Source organism: Rhinichthys klamathensis, unplaced genomic scaffold (genome assembly GCF_029890125.1).
Source record: "Rhinichthys klamathensis goyatoka isolate OS25496 unplaced genomic scaffold, OSU_Roscu_1.1 h1tg000004l_1, whole genome shotgun sequence".
NCBI classification, from domain to species: Eukaryota; Metazoa; Chordata; class Actinopteri; order Cypriniformes; family Leuciscidae; genus Rhinichthys; species Rhinichthys klamathensis.
Window position 1 is genome coordinate 6,206,794 of NW_026606557.1, and position 26,286 is coordinate 6,233,079.

The 26,286-nt window shown below is 38.4% G+C and overlaps 1 protein-coding gene across 2 annotated transcripts in view; it reads right to left on the reverse strand.

Moving 5' to 3' along the window:
• The window catches only part of s1pr2 (sphingosine-1-phosphate receptor 2), a 33,589-nt gene extending 8,205 nt beyond the window's left edge, over nt 1-25,384 (reverse strand). The window contains exon 1 of one of the 2 annotated variants that reach the window (XM_056252961.1): nt 25,217-25,384. The gene's annotated coding sequence lies outside the window, so the exon portion shown is untranslated. Of the gene's footprint in view, nt 1-14,582; nt 14,961-25,216 lie in introns of those variants that run through there. The other variant, XM_056252953.1, reaches the window with a different exon arrangement.
• Between the last annotated feature and the right edge of the window lie 902 nt (nt 25,385-26,286).

Consider the following 26,286-nt stretch of genomic DNA (forward strand, 5'->3'; position numbering starts at 1 on the left):
TTTTGTGACATTAACTGTATTTACTATCTTTAATGTCTTTAAAATCTTACTGACCCCTAAACGTTTGAACTGTAGTGCAGAGAAATGTACGTACGTCAACATATAATTGCACAGCTGTCAATGCATGTTGGAGTGTTTACAAACTCTGGCACAAGTAAAAAATTATGTAATGTGGTAACCTAAGACTGGCATTTACAAGAACGTTCCTTTATAAGCCACACAAAGGTGTTTGTACATTTTTTGCTGGTAACTCTGTGGGTGATATACACTTCTATCAGAGAAACCACAAAGTTTTAATGTATTCAGATCGCATGCTGTCCTACAATAATACCACTGCAACTAGCCAAGCTGCATCTGACGCTGCATGTAGCCTCATTCTCACGAATCAAGACGCATGTGGACAAGCTGAAGCAAGCCTTAACACCAATGCACGCCGACCATCCTAGCGCATCGATGCTGCCGCTCTGTAACAAAGCCTGGGGCCTGCTCTAACTGTTCCACAGAGCGTCTCTCCATCATATCCATGCATCGATCGGCCGTGCGGAAACGGCAACATTCCTAGAAATGAAGTGTATTAGCGTCAGAGTTCAGGAAACCGAAGTTCTGGTACTCCTACAATGCTGACAGACAGACTGTGATATAACGGATATAAAACCAAAGCGTAGATGTTAGTAATGACATAATACATTTGAGTCTTTGTAGGGAAGTGGTAAGTTTTTAATACCACATATTAGGGGTTAAACAGATCTCCACGGTTCGGCACGCATGTGATTCGCGGATTATTTGCAAAGTTTAATCATCATAGAGTGAAAGCTTATCACTTGCACGTGTTTTGTCTTGCCAGTTTACGCCTTCAAGCAGTTTTAAACCATTCCAGCGTAAGAAGAGGCGAACGAGAACTGAATTTGGTCCTCGCACGCTGTTATCTGTGCACACAGGCGCACACACAGAGAGACGAGCTTCAGATCTACAGCGCGCAAACACAGAATTGGTTCCTCTTTTGCATTTCCTTGCGCTTGAAAGGATAGATGTACACACAAATTGATGTAATCGGCAAGTATTCTCTCAAACACATGTGTCGGTTGAAGTGAACGTAAACAGTTGTATCGTTATATTGGATCCATGCATTAACTCTTAAAGTGACAGCAGCTTATAAATTCATGTTCCTGTTTATGACATTAATGGTAATCAAACAACAAGATTAATCTATATTTAATTTATACAGTGAACACTATAGTGTTATTTTACATTTAGGCCTAATTATTACATTTCTGTACCTGAATACACTACAGTTAGACCTTACCTTATTTGTAACTTTGTTATACGTTATATCTATGCTTGTAATTAGTGTTTTTGTTATTTTATTACTGACTGTTGTTTTTCACTTGCCTTTAATAATGTTTGAACTTTATTAGTTAGGATAGTAGTTTTTGCCGTGGTATCGAAGTTCTTAAAGTGTGCGCTTTAATAAACGGAAAGCAAAGTTACATTTGGTACTCCCAAACTATTTATTATTTTTTTCTTGCTGATCTGAAAAATGATCTGATCCATGACTCAAAAACTGTAATATGAGTTTTGTGATCAGTTGAACCACTTCCACATATGATGATTCCCTTTTAAAGGAACTTATATAAGCAATAAGCTATATTTTCATCCAAAGTAAACATTATTTTCATAAAGTTTTCATGAAGAAAAAAGTGATCATGTTTTTTTATGTTGTTTGCAAAATAATAATAATAATAATATGTATTGGATTTTATATTGTGGCCACCAAAGTATTTAAATACTATTTTGAAAATATTTACTATGTATTAGTTGAGAGATATTTTAGAACAACCAACTGTCTGGATTTTACAGTACTGCTAAAAGCATGCATTTAGAGAAAAAAATAAATTGTATACCATTTTTCACAATATCTTTCCAAAGCCTTTTTTTTTTTTACAGAGATATGATACATTGTAAGCAAGAATCTACAGTTATAGAAGGGCGAAAATGAAAACAGGCACATTTCTTATAAAAAAAAATACATCAAGAGGGTAAAATAATCATGATTAATCAACTGGTTTCTGATCAGCCTTTAGAAAACAGACTGAACAACGTCATTTTCGAAAATGAATATATTTTTTACACTTTTTTCCCCTCCTAAAATTTAGGGAGAATCATGGCCACCTAGTAGAATAAGAAAAAAAAGTAACAGATTTGTGCATGAGCAAGTGTTGGGAAAGTTTTAGGGAGTCCATCCTCTATCTGGAGAGATTTTCCTCTTCTGACTCATCTGAATACACCAAAGCACAAAATATCTGTCCTCAGCAGCAGACAGCAGCCTCCCTTGAAATGATTTCCACTCTTATCTCCAGGACGTGGATGAGCACCAGGCATTTAGATAATACAGAAGCTAGAGGGCAGATCTCAAACATCTCAGAAACAAAGCAGAATAACACAACAAATGAGTATCTGTTTCTCATCTGTGCAAGCAAACATATAGACACAACACTTCAGTATAGATAGATACATGTACACAAAGCTATTAGGCAATGTCTCAAGACCCCTGTTCATCAATATTTACCAGTTATGTCGAGAAGCAGAAGCTATAGTGTAATGCCAGGGGAAAAAACAACACTGAGATTAAACCACAGATAGGATGCTAACTTCAGCTGCAATACACACTTAAAAGTCGTTAGGAAAGTGGCAAAAAAATCTTTGAACGGCTCCCAAGTGCAGTGCTTTGAAATGGAGCAGATACGGGTGATTTGATATGGTCTACCATATCTCACGTACACAAGCTCTGAGAGGAACTCCACAGACATTTTATGAAAAAGCATAGCAAAAAAAACAACAACAAAAAAAACAGAACATACAAGTTGCTTAAGCATGCAAAATACCAAATAAATCCCAGCACACTTTTGTACAAGTTCTGATGCAATTGTACTGAGCTGTTGTGATTTCACCATCCACAGCAGCTCTAGCTGGAATAGCATCCTAAGGAAATAATAATTTCTTGTTCTTTTTTTTTTTATACAATTTTTAGATGTGTATAATGAAAGACAAGATAGGAAACGATTATAGAAAAGGGATTGTGTAATAATACAAGCCAGACTTGAAGTCACGTCTTGCATTAGCATCACTGGTCAACGTGGCAGACAAGGGCCACTTTCTAACAGAAGATAATTTAAGTAGGCCTACATTTTTGCTTTTCTGAAGAAAATGTATGTGAGCATAGTATGTGTGCATGCACAATGCTGAGGTGATGTGGGTAGTTACTATGCGGTAGATGAGGTACGTTTCTAGTTTGTTTGCTAGAGTGTTCTGAGTGGGGTTTTTTTAAGTTAACTGGCCCCAAGTCAAAAATCTCCAAGTCTCTATGTCATTATAATTTGTACTAGATGGTGAAATCGTAAGAAATTGTAAGCCCTGAATCTAAACCTGATCATAAAGTCCATTACCAAATCCCTAAACATGCTATTTAAGGGTATCTATTTTTTAAGGGTAAAAAAAACTCATTCATAAGCCAATTGGTACAATATCTTACAAGAATTTCACCCTTTCATGAGAGTGTGTTGGATGTTCTGGTTTATAGATGTGTTGGCTCACATTTACTTCAGTTTTGTAAATGCTTAGTGTATGCGTACAACCAACCACATTGCCTTTTCAAGTATACTCCATTTGATGGTGTGCAGGAACACAAGCACGCTAGAAAGTTTCATCCCTGTCTCCGCTATTTACGGTAACTCACTCACACAAGCGCTTGTGCATCTATTGTTGTTGCCGCCTCTAGTAGTTTGCTGTTGTTCTTCGGTCTCATCCGTTTCTTTTCCGACTGAGAATCAACTAACGGAGGCAGTGCTGCAACCTTGTTGACAAACCAATTAGTGCAAAACAATTTAAAGTGCATGTGCGAGATAAGCGTACTGAGTTTGTACAATTTAAAAAAAAAAACGGCTGTGTGCAAACACAACACATATACTATGCTGCTGATGATAAAAAATTTCACGCGCACTATGCATACTAGCGTACACATAAAAAATAAAGTATACTTTGGGCTTAAGTTACTTATTCTTTCGCCCATTTTATCGTCCACTAGACAAAAAAATCATCAGATCGCTTAGCTATGCAACACCCCACCTCTCCTCTCCTCAATAAGCTGCATAATTCACGGTATCATTCATTTTCATAGTTACACTGAAGATTAATATCATTGCTAATCTTCCTTAGTAAAAGCAACAGAAACAGTGATACTTGGATGAGTAGTGTGCACAATTAATTAGTCCCTCATTTCAATGAACAACAACCTGATATCAATCTACTTATCTTTACTTCTCTCAATTAATTCCACTAATTAAGCCTTTGTTTTGACTATGTAAAGCCCAGGCACACTTTCACGGGTAGGAGGCAGTGGCGGGGTGTCACACCACGGACTGTGTTCTGCTATAGTAACTCAGGGGGAATTGGAAAGTTGGGGATACGTTTGCCCTCGGCTGCACGGGGGAGGGGAGAAAACAGGCGCAGCTTACATTTAGCTGCATTATTTCCTCTCTGAACATTAATCAATATTGTGTGGCTTAAGTCTACTCTTCACTTGTCAGTGTGTTTACCTCCCCTGCGAGGCATACATAAACAAAAGCCCATTAGAACTCATGGCTCATGGTTTACATTTATCATCTCTGTTTATTTGCCGATGGGTTTCTTAGCATGTGGGCGAAAGAAAGGCGACAGGAAACGAAGAGCTGTGTAACAGTGGAGTGGAGAAACCCTTCTGGACATCGGGGGTGGTGCTGGACTATGTTTTTTTTTTTTGTTTTTTTTTTGTGAAATATTATTACAAGTTAATAGAACGGTTTTCTATTTTAATATATTTTTAAATTGTAATTTATTCCGGTGATGCAAAGCTGAATTTTCAGCATCATTACTCCAGTCTTCAGTGTCACACGATCCTTCATAAATCATTCTAATATGATGATTTGCAGCTCAAGAAACATTTCTTATTTACTTGTTTATTATTTAAAATCTTTTGTAACATTATAGCTTAATGTATTTACTGTAACTTTTGATCAATTTAATCTGTCTTGCTGAAAGGGATAGTTCACTTTAAAATACATTTTTGATATGTTTTAGCTTACCTCAAGGGCATCCGAGATGTAGGTGTCTTTGTTTCCACAGTATTTTCAATTTTGATATTTTTAGGTCAAACCGTTCTTGTCTGTCAGTCATATAATGCAGGTCTATGGTCACCACCTCAAAGAGCATGCACAGAGAAGTCCAAATTAAACATGATTTAATGACTCGTAAATGTAAGTACACATTGATGGCCTAAGACACGAAACGAGCGGTTTGTGTGAGAAAACTAACAGTATTTATATAGTTTTTACCTCTTGTAAACACAGCCACGTCCAAGTGATCTGAGGGCGCCAGCGCTTCGGTCTGTGCGTTACAAGAGGTAAAAACTATATAAATACTGTTCGTTTTCTCACACAAACCGCTCGTTTCGTGTCTTAGGCCATCAATGTGTACTTACATTTACGAGTCATTAAATCATGTTTAATTTGGACTTCTCTGTGCATGCTCTTTGAGGTGGTGACCATAGACCTGCATTATATGACTGACAGACAAGAACGGTTTGACCTAAAAATATCAAAATTTAAACTTCTGCGGAAACAAAGACACCTACATCTTGGATGCTCTTGAGGTAAGCTAAAACATATCAAAAATTTATTTCAAAGTGAACTATCCCTTGAATAAACGTAGTAGTTTTTTTCACACAAAAAATCGTGTATATATATATAGTTGACCCCAAACTATATATATATATATACACCGTTTTTGGTGGTGTGGTGAGGATGTTGAAGTGTGTTAAGCCTTGTAATCTGAGCTACTTACAGGTTCACTCTTATCAATTCATGTCAGCCACAGGCTCTTGACTTCTGATTCAGATTCTTGACGGACTCTTCCTCAACCCCCTACGGTTTAATGTCTACTACAAAGATCAAAGGAACGGCCCACAAGAGGGTGATTAAAAACATCAGGAAGGATTAATTAAGTACCACAGCCATGGCCACGCCGTCTCTACTGCTCATTAGATAAAGAGCTAATGCAATCTTACTTCATTATTTAATCTACCAAAGAACCTACTGCTGGTTTAGGCATGTCTAGACCTTCGACGTCAAGGATGAGAAGTCCACACATCAGCAGGGCACGGGAAGACCACATACTGGACTAAATAATAACTAATGTTTGCAGAATTATCAAATGTCAACCATAAAATAAATAATGACAGAACCGTCAAACTAGGAGCACTGATCATTTTAACTCTGCAGCACATCCCCCGTTACAAACGTGACAATCTACGAGTTAAATCTAAACCGCTGAAGATCAAGTTTCACATGTACGGCTTTTCTCACACTTTTCTGCTGTTGTCTCCACATAGGAAGTATCCTTTAATGAAAGGTCCTAGAACAGAAATTGCGCTTGCTTTGTTCTAGAGCCCTGCTCCTGTTCCCCCATAATGCAAACCCCACCCATGCTCATATTCTTCTGCTTTATCATGGGATGTGTGTGTGCTCATGTTCGCGACAGACGAAACACTGCCAGATCTTCATGACAACACTGTACCATTGTGCAAATGTGACCCGCATGTGTTCCTCAGTTGTGCATGGGACAGTCGAGGGGGTGATGATATTGCGTGTGTGTGTAAGGGTGGGTGCGTTTGGGGGTTGTTGGTGTGAATTAAAGAGGGGGAGACTCCACAAAGGAAACAGGCACCCACAAGGACGGACAAAGCAGTCTTGATTGCCTTTTGTGATACGACGCTGTATTATGGTCTGGTACCTTTCATCCAACAATGACAGATGGGATAAGAAACAGAATGGGGGAGAACTGAAAGTGGGCATGTTAAAAAAGTGCCCAAGCTAAGAAAGACTCCATATTTGTGTTTGTGGGTGTGTTAAAATAAAAATATTCTTTGTATTAAATGACGATAAACACAAGAATTGGCTATGTCTCAAACATGCACAATGATCTTCCAGACGCTCCTGACATATTAGATCATGTCCATTTGAGACAATAAAGAGTAGATTTCCTCACCGACACACGCAAGAGCGTCTGGCATGGTAAAAATGAAAGTTTTACTTCCCCTCTTGCCTCTTTTAACCTCCTACTATAGTCAAAGACTCAATTGCATCCTCCGCTATTTGTCAGAAGCGTCATTCAAACCGAAAGAGCATATCCGTCTTTGATTTTGAACCAAGATTTTGAACGCAACTTCAAAAAACTATGATTTTCTATTAAATTATATAATATATATGATCAATTGTGAGATATTAAATATAATCCTATATAAAATAACAATAAAATGTACACATTTATATTATATTATCTAAAATAAAGTTGCACGATTATCATAGGTTAATTCTGCCACCATCTACCCACCATTTTACACACGACTTACTATTTTACAGAGTATGATGGCTTTTATACATATACAACTGTCTTTATATTTTAAGCAGCAGGGATTATCATATTTGCTGGTCTTTCCATGGCATCAAAAAGCGCTCTGCAACATCTTGCATTTACATTAGGCACTAATAAGTAGTTAAAAAGTGTTTGTCTGCTTTTTTTACATACCTTTAGTTATGTCTTTTCGCCTAGTGAGTCTGGACTGCCACTAGTGCCCTCAAAAACAACTGATGCATAATGCCATTTCATTTCCCATAGGGTGTGGTTTAGATATCGATCCGAAGCAGATCAAATTCAACAGGCTAATCAGTGCTGGATATGTTACAGGGGGAAGTCAGAAATCATATCATGTGGGCCTTTAACTGTATTACTGGCACAGCAAGCCGTAAATCTAATATACAACATTGTCTGACGTGTGTTTTTTCTGTAATATTGAGTTTCAGGGGCCAGGCTTTGGCATGTCTGCTCATTTGTGTTTTGTTTTGTATCACCACACATAAGTCTTATCAGTGACCCGTGAGTTTGCCACGGGTCACTTCAGAAGACATTTCGTAAAGAGACTTCTCATCGTCGAGGGAGACCAAACCAGACCAGACCAACCGATTACACAATATCAACGATTTATTTGGTTGTTTAAGAGAAGTGAGACCATTTTTCCCCAGCAGAAAATCATCTATCCTTTAGTCTAAATGTTTACCGCAAGTTATGCAAGAATGTCAACGGTTTCATTTAGTTTCAGTAAATGACAAGATGAAGTTGTGCAAGATCTGTTTCAACAAATGATTGCAAAAAAACAAAAAGTAACAGCAGTAACGTCCCACCAGAGAGCACAGAGCCAGGCTATTCTCATGCTAAAAGCCCCCATGTGGGCAGGATCCGTGTCTTTCTGCCACTCATGGACATTCATGACTTTGCGTTAGCATGAGGATGGGCCTGATCCTATCACAGATGCCACAACTGAAAGAACAGGTTTGATGGACAAAGCCCCCCCTCCACAGTTTAATCTGCCGAGCTCTAGCGAGCAATCCGGCTCTTCATTCCAACAGGGCTTCCTCGGTGGGCTTCTTCCAGGTGCACAAACAAAAGCAGTCAGGGTAACAATACGCTGTCTATCACGAGGGGGAGGGTGTGCGGGTCTGGCGTTATCTCTTTCAGTACCTGCTGGAAACTTAATGCAGTTAGAGAGGTAGTGATGCCCGGTAGACGCTTGAAAACCGCACTGTGACCACATCACTACATATCCAGGCCTTTATGGAGTACTTGAAGCCACAAATCGTTCAGAAATGTTTTTACGGCTCACTAACACAAAAACGATCTCCAAACCTCTTCGTGGCCAGTCAAACGGTTAACATTATCATAGCACAAGAGAGTGCCAGATTTACAGAGGAAATTATGCTGTTGCAAGGTTTCTTTACTTTTGAAAGCTGCAACATCATTCAGCACACAAAGTGGTTTTACAATCCGCAACACTCACTGTACCAAAATATACAATTTACACAATACAAAAATTTACTAAAAAGCTTCAGATTAAACAACATTTACTCACCCTCATGTCTTTCCAAACCTGTACGACTGTTTCTTGTGTGAAACACAAAAGATATTTTGCTAAGGTTTTTTTTTTTTTGCTGGTTTTTTTCCCTTCAAAAATATCTTCTTTTGTCCTTCTCAGAAGAAAGTAAGTTACACAGGTTTGAAACGCCATGAGGGTGTATAAATCATTTCATTTTTTAGGTGTACTATTTCTTTAAAATCAAACATTAAAATGTATTAATATTAACGTGCATAAGCTCATCAATATGCAAAATTAACATTCCATAGACTAAATGTCTAAAATGCTAAATTATTTCATGCTCTCAGCAGCCAGTTATTCACTGCACCTAACACATTGTGGTTGACACAAACATGTTTGTCCTCGTTGCAAGTTAACCAGTATTCAATCTAGGGTAGGTCATAATTTTTTTAATTTATTTTTAGGCAGTAAAGTTTGATTGGATACACAGCCTTTAACATCATTTTTTTCATCCTCTCATCCTCTAAAAATTGCTATTTATTTAGCTATTCCAACTACCCACAATTATACAACTTTTTTTTTACTTTTTTTTTTTTTTTTGCTTTCGCAAACACTTTCAGGAACTAATTTGTGACACATTTTATGTTAAGAAGTTAAGAACCACAGAAACATATTAGACATTAGCGGCTATATTGCCTAAAATACACCTTTGTGTTGCTTTTCTGAAGCTAAGATCTGTGTACACCTGCATCAATGTTAAGCCAGATTTGCCGTTCTGTATGGCAGATTTATATCAGTTAGGCGATGTTTTGCAAAAAAAACAAAAACATAAATAGCAATTTTGCACAGATGCTAGATATGAATAGAAAGCGAGACCTTTAGAAGTTCTTCCATGGCTCCAAAACTGTCCTAAAATGGACAAAGTGAAACGCTGCTCAGTAAATATTTAGAAAGCTTCCCCTGAGCCTTGTCTGCATGTGTCTGTGTGAGACAGACAGATTGGGCTAAGTAACTGTGGTGTATACAACATAAATTTATGGGATTGTGTTTGTGATTGTCTTAACACTAAATAGGCATGCTACTGTTTGTACATGGAGTAAGAAAGTCTTTGTGTGTAAGAAAGTGATTGTGTGTGTGTATTGGAGAAGGTTAGCAGCCCAAGCAAAGGCAAGTCATTACAGCGACGCTCCCAGTTTTTGGCACAAATACTGCAAGCTCAATATTGCCGGCTGTGAGTTGTAACTTGCTCAGCAGCAGCTTCTAAAACAGAAGGCGTTTATTTTGTTTCAGCTGCCACACCCAGCAAAAGTGTTTTTCGGCTGAGGCAAGATGGCATTCTGCCTTATAACAGTGCAAGCCCTAAAGCACTGGAAACCCCCGTCTCTATTAATATCACCAAAGATATTGATTAGCATTATTGGAAAAAATGCTGAACTGGATGACCAGACAATGCATTGATCCTTGAGCGCCAACAATTCTTTCACCATGAACAACAAAACATATTGGTTCGTCAAAGATGACCGTCTTCCATAATACCTTCCTGTTCAAAATGTCTTTTGTTCTTAAAGGAGTACACCCAAAATTGTTTTCTCAACCGCATTGTGTTTCAAACATAGAACATTGAAGTTTAATTTTTAGCTAATTATCCTAGCCACTCTTTTCAAAATATTGAAAGTGAATGAAAACGGTTAAGCTCCAAAAACAAAAAAAAAACAAAAAAAAAACGCCATAAAAGACAGAAATTTACGTAGTTATTGACTGAAAATCTTGATATGAACCATGCACCGTTTTGTGAACTAACCGTTTATTTGAAGTGTTTTCCCAAATGTTTAATTCATGAATTTACGAATTCTCAAGTTCACCGACTTAAAAGAGCGCAGAAATCGTTTAGACTACTTTTATAGTGCTACTTTTCCCCCAGTCCTCATTTACTTCCATTGCATGGCAGGGCTCCAGACTGCGATAAGAGCTGCCATTTCTGTTTCATATGAAAAACATCAAACATCAAAATGAAAACGGAACGAAACAGCGCTTCGACAGTTTATCAGCTCGGACCAATATTAGACAGCGCAGCGCGAGGTCAGAACAGGTTACTACATAGCGCTGGGAGATCCAGTGAGAAAGCGTTTGAATTCGCCGCAGTGTTAATAACATCGCTGCGAGATCTAGTGAAAAGCATTCAATATAGCCGCAAAATTCTCTGATATCACTCAGATCAAACAGCGCTGACGTGGAAACTAGGAGAAACATTGTGCCATGAACGAACAAGTTATAGAAGGCTTTTCAGTCCACAAATCACCAACATTCACCATATATTTAATGTTGTAACATTAACCATGGTGTATTGTGGCAGAATGTTGAATGTTTTTATATGAATTATTTCAGGGTTCATACCTTTTGAGAGTGAAATTCAAGCAAGTGAAAATTACCTTTATGATTAAAAATCATAAAGCACTAGCACTACCAAATTTGGTGCTGCTGCCACCATCTGTAGTGGCACCAGTGCTACTGCTCTTAAATGTTAGTCCAGACTAACATCCAGCCCTGACATGGGAAAAGAGAGATCGACATGAGCAGTTAAGTGATTTCATTTTTGGGTGGACTTGTTTTAAGTGCTGCTCTGCCTGACTTGAGGGATTCAGTCTTCCTCAGAGAAGGTTCTCTCTCAGGACGTTCTGCGAGCGCTCTGCGCCTGTTGCCAAAATGCTAAACGCAAAAGTCCTTGAGGAATCACTCCGCCCACACAGTGACCTGGCCCCACCCGTAACCCCTCATGTGACCAAGCCCAAAAATCCCACACTTCCAGTTCCCACCACCGCCTGCAACATTTATTTATCTTTCCGTTTGCTTAGATTTCCGTTTATTTATTCACTTTTTTTATTTAACTTCGCCTCTCATGCACAATCCCTCCTCATTGACGTCTGCATGCACATATGCGACCTGTGGGCAAGCAGAGCCAAGTCATGGGGAACGGACCTCATTCTGAAACGTGTTTATGGGACAGAGTTGAAATGAAGGTCAGGGGAATTCAGGAGAAAGCGCCAGCAAGTAACAATCAGACAGTCAACCTGTGCGACGGCATCATAACGAATAGTACCACTCATATCTGAAGGCAAAGCCGCTTTGCTTCATCGTGAAACTTTGAAAGTGAATACTAGGAGAAAAGTCTGAGTGGCATGGTGAGTCATAGTTATGCCTACACTGACTAAATCCAGGCACGCAGAACTCTGTGGAAAGCTCAGGAGACTTCCTTGGAACTGGAATGTCTGTCATTAACAAAGCTCTTCACATATTCAGAGGCTAATTTGATAACAGTTAACACTGCCAGCTAACAAACTTCAAGTTTGTCCCCAGTAAACGATGAACAGAACAAAAGAACAGAAAAACAATAAAAGTCTGGAGTGTCCATGTGGACCTGGTGATAGAGTCACAGTGGGTAATATATTAAATTAAGACCACAGCTGAAGTCTCTCTCACGTAGACATAGGCTGGGAGTGTGAACTTGAGTGAAGAACGCTGGTGGTGGTCAGCTGAGACAGCGTGGCTGGTTTTGTTCTGGTTTAATGAAGCGTGGCATCACATGATGCCAATGCGGACTACATGCTGCCCATATCAGCTCTGTCTACAGATCGGATCGCAGCGTGATGAAAAGCTGCCACCTCAACACAAGACCCTAGACAAGAATCTCCACAACCATCAAACAGATCCAACACCTGATATTCCTGCTCATCATAATTTTCCCACTTTAGTAATGCTGTTTCCATCTAATAAGCAGTTTAAAAAGCATGCAGAAATCCCCATGCGCATCTGCAAGCACTCTGCATGCAGTCCCAGAACAGACAAGATAATGCAATCATTCCATTTGAAGCTTTTAGAAGAATAACGTGACCGAGCAGCACACATTTCACACCCACACTTGAGAATGATAGATGGACAACTCTCAATGTGATAATGAGCATTTCCTCTCACATATCAGCTTATCTTGTAGAGGGAGGCATTGTGTACCACAAAAGCGGATTGCAAAAACATCTCGACCCCATCCCCTTTTCTCGTCCTGGAGAGAATGTACAGTTGTGATTCTGAGTCAGTATCTCAGAGAGGTGTTGTTAGTGAATGATTATTCAGGACTTAAGGGACGGGTGCATTTCATATGACCTAAATTCAGAAACCAGCACAATGGCTTTTCAATGTAGCCTTGGATTCCAGGGGAGACAAAAATCTGTACAATAGATCTGACCCACATCTGTACAATTGTCTAGTTTCGTAATAAAACAGTCAACACCAAACATAAAGGGATAGCCAAGCCAAAATTGAAAATTTGGTTAAGTTGGTCTAAATCTGAATGCTTTTTGGTTCTTCCATGGAACAACAAAAACAAACATCTAAGAGGATAGTAGGCACTGATTTGTACTATCAAGCTTCATAAAAACGCAACTGATTCTTGTATGTCTTGCAACTATTTTTATATGTGTGTAAGCAATCTAAGCATGAATGATGTTGAAATCAAACAAAGACTTTCAACAAACTTTGAAAATGAAAACTGTTATCAAGAACCAGGTTTCGGGTAATGTAAGGCCGAAGGCCAGCCTCAGTCAGCTACCATTGACTTTCATTACATGGAAAAAATGCCATGAACGTGCCACAAGCTTTTGTGTTTCACAGAAGAAAGGAAATCATACAAGTTTACAAGAACATGAGGACAAGTAAATTATGACGAAATCTGCATTTTGGGGTGAGCAATCCCTTTAAAATCCTGTCAGACAACAATATATCTTGTGTTTTGAGTAAAAAAAAATACCCTAAACATTTAGATTTTGGGTTTCAAGACAAAAATGATGAAAAATGATGACAGAATTGTCATTTTAGGGTGGACTATCCCTTTAAGAAACAGACACTAGACTCAAAGAACTCAGTCCAGCAGCACAATGCCATAATAGAGTCTTTTGTCTTATTAATGCGACCTTTAAGAACAATGCCATCCTTTCGGTGACGGATGGACGAATCCCCACGGCGGGTTTTGCGACGGCTACAAATATCGCAAAGCTCCTTGCGTGCAAAGAGCCCAGCAAGAGCCCGTCTCTGTTGACAAATGAAGAGCTGCTGGAATACACATGAAGTCCAGCAGGTCTGGATGATGCAGGTCAATGTTTAACTGCATGCATGTTACACATTACATCTGTGGTTAAACATTTACGGTTTACTTTCTCGTAAATTATGCAAAACACTGGTGCATGTCATACTTCATCTAAACTGACACTAGTGGAATATGCATGTGTCGAAAGCTATGATAAGACTATCTCACACATTTCATTATCTGATCGGTGCATGCGAGAAAGATCAATGACTAAACTAATGGTGATGATAGAAACGTGTCGGTGTTGACAAATTAAACACATCACAATTTACTGTTAAATAATGAATTCTGAGAAGGGCTCACACATCTGTCTTAAACATTTGCAGAAGGGGTGGTGGTCATTAACTGCATTAAAATACAGGTCTATCGCACTGGTACGAAAATGAATTTAGACATAAAGCTATTGAAACACCAATTGGGAACATTTGACTAACTTAGCCTATGTATACAGTGAGATATCGTTAGTTATAGTGCTGTGATGAAACTCACCCCATGTGCGATGTCCGGCAGAGAGAATAAGCGCGTGCCGATGTTTTTAATCTTCATTTACAAAGTTTACATGAAATTCCGTAATTCCTAATCGCTTGATCGAGTCTTCAATGATCCGTTTGGGAGAGCCCCAACAATACAAATGATTTAATACAAGTCAAAACTTTTGCGGAGTCATTTCTTCAGATAATCTAGTACAGCCATGGTTAAGATAAACGTCAAAAAAGCTAGAAAAATACTCTGAGTTTGCGTTAACGTCTCTAGTACGCGTCCGTTACTGCTGTATTTTCTCTTTAATAGAAAAAAATCGTTAATTCCTCGAGCTGGTCGCCAGAACAACAGCCTCGAGATCTGTGCGCGGCTACGTAATACACACACACAGACGCGCGCGGGCGCACGCACGCACGCGCTCAGCAACTTAGCGTGGAAGAGCTTAAGACGCCTGGGTAATGATTTGTACACCCTTAATTTGCCTGTTAACGAAAATAAATGTATTACAAAAACATATATAATTGCAGACGGTCGCAAAAAGATGTTTTCTCCACTCGATGAAAATGTTCAGGATATAAAAAGTCACATTTATGGTAGTATTTTAGTTTCTCTCTCCCCAGGGTAGAAATGAGGTCCAGATGTTTTTTTGGCTTTTTTTTTTTTTGGTTCCACCTCCTCACTTCCTCTCCACATCTGAGTTGACTTTGTTTTGCCTCTTTTTCACACATAGATTGACGTGTATCTAATTGGCAGAGACCTATTGATTTTCCCACTATATTTCATTATGGCTTTATTAGACGTTTTATAGCCTACAACAAAGGCAACAATAAATATGAATGCTTCAATTATATATGCTGAGATCTAGTGGTGGAGAATCAAGTAACTTTGGATTGATATTGATTGGATTGCTATCTGTTAGGGAATGTCCATTGTCATTTTTCACTTCCATAATTGTAGATTAGGGATTCCCAAACTTCTGAATGCTGATGTTTATGTTTGTGGCCTGAACAACCAGATGCATTTGCACTTGGCACCTCATGAGTAAGTTTTGGGGCAGGAAATTACACATGGTTTCCCGTTATCCTCATTGCTCTTCAGCTGATGAGTTTACAATCAACAATAAAATCATCTTGTTTCAGTGATACCACCCTAACAGCGAGACTTCATGTGGTCAGGGGAAAATTATAGTACGTCTTGTTTGACATCTGCTCATACATGTGTTAACCACCTTTGCTGATTCACATACGCTCGGCTCAACGGTTTATTTTTTTTCTTCTCCTTTTCCTATCATCACTGATGTATGCGTTGATATCCGCCAGTATAATTTTTTTTTGTCTTGATGAACACGTTTCGCCCCAGGTGTGTGCCGTTTGGTCTAGGCTTGTTTATCATTGAGGTTGTGTTGTATCGTGTTCACACAGGGAAGGCAGGTATGAATCATAAGAGATTTGCTTCATTGAACACTACTTTTAAATTCAAGCTTTCTGGCATCAAGAACCCAGTAATAAAAGACATTAATAAGGACCATGTGCTTAATTTCGTCCTGTTGAGTAGATAAGCCCCTCGAGCATGTATGGAAATCAGTGAGTCATCCTGAATAACGACACATCCACCTCCAAGTCGTTCCTGTCTCATTTTAAGGATCATTGTGTGATCTGATTTCACCGTTTTGAGATGTAAATGCTCAAATGATAAATTCACACCCACCTAGAACAGTTTGAATGGATTCAGAGGTTTCGCTGCCATATACTTTGACAAACAGATTGATGCATCTTACAAAAGTCCGAGAGACTCCGGTTTGAACTCTACATTTCTGTCAGCTCAGAGGAGGGGTCAGGAACCCTGACCTCACTTCCTGTGGTGACTTCACAAGCCGTGCATTGTGTGTGAGAATGTGACAGGGCTCCTGGGACTCCTCCACATCTGGCAGCTGTTTTGACCACCCCCAGCCCTTTCCGCCACCACCAGGAAGATCTATGAATGTTCCTGGTATACTCACCTCAGGACCCCCCCCCCCCCCCCCCATCCCCCCACCCCCCCACCCCCAATAGCTAACTTCATTTCCAAGCCGTTATGTATCTCACACATTCTCTGTATTTTGGTCTGCCACACTCTGGTTTCCACCATCAGGTTTTACCCGAAGAAGTTCCGTTTTGATGTGGTTAATGCCAGCGTCTTTTGTGAGTGCCTCACCCTTCATAGGACAGGCGTCAGCGGTCATTATGAGTTCCTCTAGTTAAAAGAGAACAACTTTGTTATTCAGAATAATTTTCATTGCTATTTTTTTCCCTTCAACTCTTCAAGCATTATAGGAACATCAAACATTTTTGTGAAATGCCACATTTGTGTCACTGTCTTTCTCACGGGGGCTCGATGCATGTGGTCTCGCTAGAGGATGCTTCTAAATTTAGATCGTTTCTAACGTAGGCAAAATCATTGCTTCCTGTTTGAAGTTTGAATATGAAAAGATCAAATCCTCTGTCATTCTGCGTTAAAAGATGTTTAATTTAGAACAAATAGGAATTATTTCATATTTGAATATGTCATTTAATAGTTGCGAAAGCAGGTGTGAATCCTCATTATGCGATTCTCAATATTAAGATGTAGAATATCCATCCATCCATCTATTCAAAATATGAAGTGTCTATACTGAGAAAAATATTAAGTGTCTATACTGAGAAAAATATTAAGTGTCTATACTGAGAAAAATATTAAGTGTAACATTTTGGTTCCAAAAATAAATAATTTGCTTTATTATTGTCATTGTAAAACAGCAGATTGTTACAAATACTAATATATACAGTATATACACACACACACAACAAAATTTGCCCCCAATACTTGATTCTGATTGGTCAATTGCAACATTCTGAAGTCAAATATTTTTGTATAATAGCCGCTATACTTTATAATTGATCATTATGAGAAATAATTAGCTTTGCTGTGTTAGTATCTTGTATCTCATGCGGTCTCTTGCCACATTATAAAATAATTCAAACTCAAATCAATATTTCAAGTCCAGTTACTACTGTATTGTTGTTGTAAGTGGATAATGTACAGCCAGCCGGCCATTCATTTTTGTAAAATAAACCCAGACAGGGTGATCAGGACATTGATGCAGTGTGATTATAATGATCAGCTGATTGTACTTTAACCTTTACATATCTGGTATCGGTATGTGCTAATGGTCATCACTGTAAACAGTTCTGTATTTCACACCTTATTTTTCTTTTGAAGGTCTCTGACCAGTATATATACACTGGTATACTGTGTGTATGTACATATATATATATATATATATGTATGTATACTAGTCAGAGACTTTTAAAAGAAAAATAATGTAGGAGTGAAATACAGAACTGTGCTCATATTTCATTTCCTCTCCTTATTAGAGCGGGAACACCTCCAGCATTTGCGCATTGGCATACTATACCCTTCCTCTTTTTCCGTCATCATCACAGACCATTTATATTTTTAGAATGTCAGTAGATTCCCTCTCTGTCATGTGGTCTGCAGTCGTGTGATCCAGTGAGTCTGATGTCTTATGATGATTCTATACAGTCACGCTCATTGATTTGTCCAATTTGCAGCACGGCATTGCCTTGTTTGTTCGAGAGAATATTGCTGTCAACATTGCGGTGGCAATGTCAAAAGTGCAGAAAAAGCCACAATGTTTAAAAAAAAAAGATTTACACATTTGAGTATTCACAGTGTGTAAGAGTGTATCAGAAGTGACATTTGAATGAATGAATGAATGAATGAATGAATGAATAAATGAGGCATTTATATAGCGCTTTCATATGTACTACTGTACACCCAAAGCGCTTTGGTAAGTCTATTTAGCGTGCAAAACTCTAAAAAGAATTTGCAATGTAGTCTTATCATAGCATTGACCTTATAGTTGTCTCTTTACATTAAACTGGCATAATTCAATTTAAAAAGTATTTAAATGAAATAAGTATAAATAGCATCCTTAAAGAGATAGTTTACCCAAAAACTCAAATTCTGTCATTAATTACCCTCAAAAACCCTCGTTCCAAAATATTAATCTCTCGCTCTCTTGTTAAAGGGATAGTTCACCCAAAAATGAAAATTCTGTCAGTAATTACTCACCCTCATGTTGTTCCAACCCCGTAAGACCTTCGTTCATCTTCGGAACACGAATTAAGATATTTTTGATGAAATCTGAGAGCTGGATCACTCCTCCATACTAGTCCATAGGCTTCTTCAGGGATTGAACTTGCCGGCCTCGAAAAGTTATTAAAGACATTGTTAAAATAGTCCGAGTGACTACAGTGGCTCAATCTTAAGTTTATCAAGCGACGAGAATACTTTTTGTGCGCAAAAACAAACAAAAATAACGACTTTATTTCAACTATTCATTTCCTTCTCTGTGGGCCTGGAGTCAGTTCACTAGTGTAATAGCGTAAGCTTCTGTTGTTGTACGTCACACGCATCACGCACATGACCAGCGTCGGCCAATAGTGAGCCTACGTGTGACGTAGCTCTACGGAATCACACTACGTTAACTGACTAGAGGCCCAAAGAGAAGGACATGAATAGTTGAAATAAAGTCGTTACTTTTGTTTGTTTTTGCGCACAAAAAGTATTCTCGTCGCTTGATAAACTTAAGATTGAGCCACTGTAGTCACTCGGACTATTTTAACGATGTCTTTAATAACTTAAAAAATAAAAAAATCATAAAAGGCTAATAAACTATATCCTATACATTGTTTATCTAAAATGGAGTGAATCCTAGTAAGGAAATGCTTAAGCTAGCACTTGCCTTGCAAGGCCACCAAATCTATCATGGCTTTATCTTACCAACAGACTTTGTGGACAGTTAGACACCATTTTGAATTGTAAGTTGTTGTTTTTTTTACACAGAAACACTCACTATGGTGAGGTGTCTGTTCTTCCACTTCTTCCCCTTCAGCCTCAGCCATTACTGAAAAAGTAAATAATGGCACCTCCTGGAGTCAAGATGGCTGATCTCTTCTTCCTCCTAATCATCCATTAGTGGCTTAAGTGTCAGTCGCGCCACATGTCAGAGCTCACAGGTTGAAATCCCTCATGCCCCCCTTCGCTCATACCTTTTATCACCTGCTCATTTTCCTTTTTATAAGACCAGCTTTGTTTTTTGTGGAACGGTGCTTACACCATTTAATGGTTTTGCACAGCTGCATTCATGACGTTTTCCAGAGTGTTTGTCCATGGGAGAATGAACAAACTCATCTAGCAGGTGATGCCTCTTCTTTGTCAACAGCTCACCATGCTGTTTTCATTCCTATTTCAGCGACTGCATCTAAACCATTGTATAAGACAATCATTACTTCAATCTTTCCTCACAGGGATGTAGTTGACTTTACTTTATTATTATAGCGGAGCACAGAAGTCGGTTCCCATGCTTCAAACTGCGTGCTGTTTGAGTATGTGTGCGCCTGTATTATGTTTACATTGGGTTTAATTATGTGATCATACTTGTTTGTAATATAGACAACCATAAGGGCTTGTAAGGCCCAAAAAGTGCTCCACCAGGGGGGGGGGGGCGTCTAGAGAAATAGGGGTGGGTTTTCTGGCTTCCTGAAGATTAGGCCTTTATTTACAGAGGGGTGCTCAAGTGTCCTTAACACAACACAATACTAATCCACAAGTCCATTTTTACGCTTTTCTTTATTAACTACATTGCTGAGAAGACCATGTTTTCACTAAGAGGGCCGGTCATTTGTATGGTAATACGAGTCCTATAATGTGATTTAGCAAGGATTTTGAAGTCCCAGCCAGTCAGGACTTGCTGTTGATCGTATCTGGGATTTAAAACGTGTGAAAAGTACAACAAGGCCGGTTTGTTCCAGTTTGAGGAATAAGTAATGCAACAAAAGACATATGGGATGGGAAAAGGGACACCATCTTTTTTCGCTGATACTTTATCTTTACAAACTCTGGGGGCAAAATCTGTTGTTTTGACCTGTAACCATATGGCAGCCATCAGTACTGTGGCCCCTTGGCTTGGAAACCTAACACTGACAGACATTCACTATCACATTGGTTATCTGACTTGTGCTGGATCAGAAGAAGGTACTTGAGTCTAGTTCCTGTGAAAAGTCCTGCATAGCTGTTGTGTTTTGGATGCTGGTCCCCAGCATGGGTGCTGGTTTTCCCACCAGGCTTCTTAACTAACATATCTAGCAAGACTTCCTTTGACAACTCACACTTCACCATGCTGCCAAGTTTTCAGTGACTGTAATTTTTAAAAAGTAGGACATCATCTTTGATGGTCCTGGAACAACATTCCTATTTTGGGGATAGTTAATGGTTAGGGTTACTGTACTTAATCGCTCCCATTATAATCAATATAATGCACTGCAAGCACCCGATGAAGCACCTCACATTACAATTAGCAGTTGAAAACCTTTTTATTTTAAATGTGTTATAAAGCTACTTTAGCCACCTGTATTAGTTAATTAAGTTAAATGATTTTTTTTTACCTTTTATTCATTATATTGTAAAATCATATAGCCATGTCTCATTTCAATCATCTTTTGATCAAAATATATATATGCAACCGTTTAAAAGTTTTTGAAAGAAGTCTCTTGCTCATCAAGGCAGCATTTATTTGATCAAAAAAGTTTTTTTTTTAAATACAGTAATATTGTGATATATTATGGCAATTTAAATAACAGGTTTTCTAATAAATATATATATATATATATATATATATATATATATATATATATATTATTTTTTTTAATGGAATTTATTCCTGTCATGGTAAAGCTGAATTTTCAGCATCATTATTAATAATAATAATAATTATTATTATTATTTTATATAGTGCCTTTAAAAGTAGCATCTCAAAGCACTTTACATAAAAATAATAAGGTTAAAAGACACACATAACAGTCCAGGCAGTAAACACTAAACAAGCAATAAAAAATAAAAAGCCAATATAACAAACAAAATAATCACATGGATCACATAAAAGCTACCCTAAAGAAAGTAAGTTTTAAGGGACGATTTAAAAGCACCAAGGGATTCTGCATTCCTAATCTCAGAGGGCAGGGAAATCCGAAATTTAGGAGCCAAAGAAGAAAAAGCCCGATCACCCATAGTTTTTAGGCGTGTTGTTTGGACAGTTAAAAGACCAGCTTCAGAAGAGCGTAGAGCACGTGTAGGGGTGTATGGGATTAAAAGTTCACACAAATATTGAGGGGCCAAATTATGCAGGGCCTTATAAGTGAGCATGATAATTTTAAAATCAAAATGGAAACTAACAGGAAGCCAGTGCAATTTTTCCAGGGTAGGAGTGATGTGCTCCCTTGCACTGGTCCTAGTCAGAACTCTAGCAGCTGAATTTTGTACCAACTGTAATTTACGTAGGGAAGCTTTAGAAACTCCAGCCGCATTACAATAATCAATACGTGAAAAAACAAAAGTATTGATTAACTTTTCAGCCACAGAGAAAGTCAACATAGAATGCAATTTGGCAATGTTTCTGAGGTGAAAAAATGATGCTTTGACTGTGTAACGAACAGGATGGTCAAAGGTTAAATTGGAGTCAAATATCATCCCCCAGATTTTTTAGTTTAGTTTGGAATTGCAAAGCAGAGCCATCCACACTTAAAGGGATACTCCACTTTTTTTGGAAATAGGCTCATTTTACAACTCCACCAGAGTTAAACTAGTGTTACCGTTTTTTTAATCCATTCAGCCGATCTCCGGTTCTGGCGGTACCACTTTTAGCATAGCTTAGCATACATCATTGAAGTGGACAAGACCATTAGCATTTCTCAACAAAAAAAAAGACCAGTGTTTCGATATTTTTCCTAATTTAAAACTTCACTCTTCTGTAGTTACGTCGTGCACTAAGACCGACGGAAAATGTAAAGTTGCGATTTTCTAGGCTGATATGGCTAGGAACTATACTCTCATTCCTGTGTAATAATCAAGAAACTTTACTGCCGTACCATGAGTGCAGCAGGAGTAATGATATGACACAGCGCCTGAAAATAGTTCCGTTGTGATGACGGAAGGTAGCCTATTTTCAGGTGCTGCGTCATATCATTACGTGTCTTTTTTTTTTGAGAAATGCTAATGGTCTTGTCCACTTCAATGATGTATGCTAAGCTATGCTAAAAGTGGTACCACCAGAACCGGAGATCGGCTGAATGGATTCAAAAACGGTAAAACTCAACAGTTTAACTCTGGGGGAGTTGTAAAATAAGCCTATTTCCAAAAAAAGTGGAGTATCCCTTTAAGGTTATGGACTTACGCAACTGATGAGGTGAACCAATAAGCATCATTTCAGTCTTGTCACTGTTTAGACAGAGACATTTTTCAGACAACCATTCCTTAATCTCAGTAAAACATTGAGAAAGAAAAGACACAGGAATATTGACATCAGGTTTTGAATGTATATAGATCTGAGTGTCATCTGCATAAAAGTGAACACTTGACCAAGTGTTCTTAAAAGTTGGCCAAATGGACAAATGTAAATACTAAAAAGTAAAGGGCCCAAAACAGATCCCTGGGGAACACCAGATTGTACCCCACCAACCTCAGACTTGCAATCACCCATCACAACAAACTGCTTGCGACCAGAGAGCTAGGACTTAAACCACTTTAATGCAGAATCAGAAATTTCAAAGACCGTCTCTAAGCGGGTGATTAAAATAGAGTGATCTATAGTGTCAAAGGCGGCACTAAGATCAAGAAGAATCAGTATAGATAAACGGCCAGAATCAGAAGCCATTAGCAAATCATTAGTAACTTTGACTAGCGCTGTTTCAGTGCTGTGGAGTTTACGAAATCCAGACAGAAATGGCTCAAAAAGATCATTAGAGGAAAGATGGGAAAGTAGTTGAGAAGCCACGGTTTGTTGTAAAATTTTGGCGAGGAATGGAAGATTAGAGATGGGACGAAAATTATTCAGATTATCAAAGTCCATGTTGTTAGTTTTTGTTACGGGGGTGACAGCAGCAATTTTAAGTCCTGCTGGCACAACACCAGTGCACAGAGAGTTATTGATAATTCTCAAAATTACAGGAGAGAGGGAATCCAAACATGATTTAAAAAGGCAAGATGGTATCGGATCAACTCTTGAAGTTGAGGCTTTCAGTTTTGAAACCATATTACATAGAGACTGGGAGTCATGAATTGCAAAGTTAGAGAGAGAGATACCAGAAAATGCTAAAATATTTGGGAAAGCAGCAAAAGTACGAGCGGTAACAATGCGGTTACCGCTAAACCACGTTGTTTATGTGGTTACTATGTGGTTAATAGTAAACATTACTCCAGTTTTCAGTGCCACATGATTCTTAAATCATTTCAATGTGATGATTGGATGCTCAAGAAACATTTCTGATTATTAGCAATGTTGAAACAGTTATGCTGCATCCTAACTTTGTGGAAACAGTAACAGGATTTTTTTTTTTAAATTGAAAGTTCCAAAGAACAGCATTTCATTTTTGTAAAATTGTAAGTCTTTTTTTTAATCAATTTTTCTGTTGCTGTAGTATTTAAGACGTGTCTCGTTTTAATTCAAGAGTTGAAATTTGAGTTCAATTGAACATCAAGCCATCAAAGTTTGTCTAGGCAACCTTTCTATTCTAGTTATTCCAGTTATACGCATGTCTTTTAACTGCAGTTCATATTACTTCCTCAGTTCAATTCCTCAATCTCAATTCAATTCCAAAAACCATTCTCAATTCCATTCTGAGTGGAACATAACGTTGGTCTGTGGTTAGTCAACATTCTCACATGCTTCATGTTTACACAACCTTAAGATGTTAAAGTTGGGACGATGTTTCAACACAAGATATTGTTAAATTATAGTCACCAACCAACCATAACAAAAAAAGCAGAAACCAGCTGGGACCAGAAACAACACATAGAGAAATCAAAATATCTCATGCAAGTTTCCAGTCTGTCCATATGGATTTGCACTACACTCGCTATCCATAAGCAAAGGTGCCCAAGGGCGATTGCACTCCAAGCAAGATCATGTTCACAGCATGTACCTAACATATGGAGCACTCTTGACCCCTTTGATCTGGCAAACAAATGATCTATAATGGAGATCCTCATGTGGCCTCTCTACATGGATTACCAGTAGGAATCACTTCAGCCTCAACAGAGGTAATCCAACATGCTCCCAGTGGGACACGTTTTTCTCAGAAGGTAAAATGACGATTCTGAGAATCTAAAGGTTCTTTGAGTGGCGAATTTGGTCAAACCGAACCCAGATGCACCACGCACGCATCCAATGTTTAGCTGTTTTAATGAAGCATGGCAGCATGCAGACTGAGGCATAACTGTAAAGCAGTCGTGCAATTTGACCCAGAACTCCAGAAAGGTCAGAGAAAGAAAAAGAAGTGATGGAGGAGAGAATCAAAGAAGGTTGGGAAAGGAAATGAGGGAACAGCTGGACACAAAGTTGTGCGCGTGCAGGAGGAGACGAGAGAGGAGGAAACGCAGTGAGGTGGACCAGTAGAGGGTGAAACAGGCTTTCATAGAGCAGGTCATGCATATAACAGCGGAATCCAGAACTGCCAGACACGAAGATCACAGAGATGCGTTTTATAATAATTCAACTCTTGAAATATAAAACATTCTGTGTACAAACGCAGAAGTTCACATTGTACCTTTTGCTGAATTGCACTGGCCTTCACTCAAGCTGCCCTGAGGGCAGAGCTCAAAGTCAGAGGTCAATGTCAGGGGTCATCTGATAGCGGGGGATATGACTCAGCCCAGTACAGAGGCTTTACTCTGTGTCTGTTGATGTTAGCCATCTTCACTCTGTGGCCCCCAACGTCTACACACACACACCTGCAATTACGTCAAACAAGCTTGATGTTAAATGGCACCATTATGACCGAAGGCTGTAGTTAAGAAATTATAGCCCAATTGGCAAATCAGTACAGAAAATATACACTTGACATACTGTGCAAATTGTTCAGTTCCTGAATTAAGTATATAGTTTTGGAATCTTGTGGAATATGCACTCAAAACATGATATATGCTTAATACTTAATAAAAATTCACTGCAGCAACACTCATTCATTGTCAGAATTTTATTTGTGCATTTGTAAAATTATCTTTTTTTAAACACAATATCTTGTTGCATCAACTGAAACTGGACAGTGGATTTGTAATTCCCTGATTGAAACAGGAGGGGAAATGTTGAATTTAGATGTTATTTTATAAGTTTTTGAGTAAAGGGAAAGACTTGTTATTGTTTCATGCTCAGTTGCATTAAGATTTGGAAGAGTCTCTGTTGTGTTTGTGGTTACCGTTGTGCTGATGAGAGGAGATTATGCTTATGCTTGTGGGTGGCTATGGTGAGTATGGTGTGTTGCTTCACTCAAGAGCAATAATGTCAATCTTTTCTTACTTGCCTCTCCTATGCATTGCATTTAGTATTAAAAAAGATTTTCAACACTGAACGGACTTCAACTGAACAACAGCCGAAACGCATTATTTTCATTATCACTGTAAAGATTCTTTGAAATAATCTGTATTGTTTAAAGCACTCTGTTGGAGGACCTACATTGTGAAAATGTCATAATGAACTAAGAACAGGCAAAAAAACAAAAACAACAACAACAACAACAAAAAAACCACTTGCAAAGAAAAAAAAAATTATTGAAAAAACTAAAAAAATCTACCAATAAATACATCAGTTTCCAGCTGAAATGAACACCGGAGGCATTAA